The sequence below is a fragment of the Cryptomeria japonica genome, chromosome 6 (assembly GCF_030272615.1).
Source record: "Cryptomeria japonica chromosome 6, Sugi_1.0, whole genome shotgun sequence".
NCBI lineage: Eukaryota > Viridiplantae > Streptophyta > Pinopsida > Cupressales > Cupressaceae > Cryptomeria > Cryptomeria japonica.
The window spans coordinates 448,448,708-448,451,053 of NC_081410.1; the positions used below are offsets into that span (position 1 = coordinate 448,448,708).

General features: G+C 39.7%; 1 non-coding gene across 1 annotated transcript; it reads left to right on the top strand.

Moving 5' to 3' along the window:
- Positions 1-1,350: 1,350 nt before the first annotated feature.
- On the top strand, positions 1,351-1,422 carry TRNAP-AGG (transfer RNA proline (anticodon AGG)). The gene has a single exon. It is a non-coding gene; the product is annotated as a tRNA-Pro (tRNA).
- The last annotated feature ends 924 nt before the right edge of the window (positions 1,423-2,346 follow it).

Below are 2,346 nucleotides of genomic sequence, written 5' to 3' on the forward strand. Positions count from 1 at the left end.
TACCAGAGTAACCAAGCTAGGTGAACAAGAAAAATGGTCCAGGAACCTAATTCATTTAAAGACTTCAAATGTATACACCAAGTGACCAGTTAATCTAATGGTTTATGTGATCAAATATGATACAAAATTTGGTCCCCACTCTCATACAAAGAGTTCATTGCTCACAATGACTTTGCCTGTTGGTTGCAAGGAGTTAATTACGCTAATAGTACTCTGTCAATGTAAAACTGACATGGTGAAGGGTGAGAAATCAAAAGCTTCAACTAATATGGTAATCCTGAGAAATATGCCTAGATATAGACAAGTAAAAAATTGGTTAATCTTAATGCAACAATTGTGCTGATTCCACACCTAGAATTACAGTGATACCATATTTAAGAGCAGCTTCCGAGGCAGATGGTACCGCTGCCATAGTGTCGTGCTCTGTCAGGCCTCAGGGCAAGCAATCTCACCTGTTCTGTGCATGCTCTAGAGTCTAAACCATTCAAATGTTTATTCACAGCCTAAATACTTTTAAAACTATTTCTAAGGAAATAATTTGTTTTGTCCATTTGCCATAGATATAACACATGTTCCTTAACCTTAGAAATACACCATCTACATAAAATTTTGTCATCTTAAGAAAAGGTAGGCCTCATGTATAAAACTAGGTTTAAACAGGTAGATGAGGAGGAGACATTCCAGCAGCAGGTTCATGTCATCAAATAAAATATAATTATATTCTACATGTCATTAAATATAATTCCATGTTCTTTGATATTAAAAATTACCCTATCAAAAACATATATCCATTAACCAGATGAAACAGAAAAGAGGAAAAAAAACAGCACATGAATTTAAGTAATTACACTCAAGAATTCCTTTGGAGGTGCTGGGACTTACAGCATTCCTCCGCAGACGATGTGGCGCCGGAGCGGATGCAGGGCATTGGGCATCGGAACGGTCGACTGAACATTGAGCATTCTGGTGAGGAAATCTTGAAGCATGGGCGGCAAATTAAATAAATCTTCCAGCATGGCCGCCATCACTGTTGAAGTCGCCATCGCCACGGGAAGGGCTTCTCCAGGCGGGCGATGGAGCTTGCAGAAAACTAAACAAACAAATTGCTGGTTTCTCAAATCACCCAGCCATATATATAAGCAGTGAAAGCCATGGAGCGGAGCCCGGTTTCTCTGCTTTCTCTGCTTTTTTAAATGTGTGGTCTAAGGCGCCAGACTCAAGTTCTGCTCCTCTAACGAGGGCGTGGGTTCAAATCCCACTTCTGACAACAAAATATTTAATATTTTTTGGATCTACTCTGTAGATTAAATTAAGATTATGAGTATTAATGTCAGACTATTGAGCACGCAAGGGCATTTGGTCTAGTGGTATGATTCTCGCTTAGGGTGCGAGAGGTCCCGAGTTCAATTCTCGGAATGCCCCATCTATTAACAATGAAAATGAAAATTTACATTTTCTTTAATCATACAAATACAAACCATGTAGACACCCAACATTAATTGGGTGTCAAAATTTTTAATAGTTTAATAGTTTGTTTTTCTCGATTCCACTGTGTGTGTTATTAATAGTTGTTAAAATAAACACAATTGAGATTCATATAATATTAATTTATACATTAATTGGGCGTTTTATTATTTCAGTTAATTAATTAGTGTTGCGTAAATTAAGTAGTACAAATGAGTAGATCTAATGGACCGCGTTGCTTCGGAGCCCAAAGATGGGTGAAGTGGCAAAAAGGTGGTGGGTTAAAGAATGAAGTTAAAGACCGAACATCTTGCTCAAGATCCAACGATCTGCATTGATTTGCAAAGGAAAGTTGCTAGAAGTTTATCTTTCGCGAAGTAGCGAAAGGGCAGTGGGCCCAGTGAAAGGGTGACTTGTAGGGGAAAGAAAGTGCATCTTGAAATAGATCCAACGGCTCGCGTTATTTCACTTGGCGAAATAACATGTTTTTTATCCTTCACGAAGTAGCAAAAGGATGGTGGGCCCGGCAGACAAACAGTTCCCGGTCTTAAAGACCGATCAACTTGGAGTTGATCAGACGACCCATGTTATTTCGCAGCCAGAAGCAACACGAAGTTTATTCTTCGTGAAGTGGCGAAAAGGAGTTGGCAACTACGTGGTGGATGATGTGGCAGTACAACTGGATGTCCAGCTGAAGCGAAAGGTAATCTGTCAGACAAACACGTGGCTCCGAAGGGATCGTGAGGGGCTCGTTTGATTATGTGGCAATATTGATGAAATTCATGGCTGAACAAGACACGTGGCAGTTTAGATGTGGAGTCCAATAGGAGTTCTTGAACCAATGAACGGTAGTCACGTAGGAGTTATTTGTCGGAAATCAAT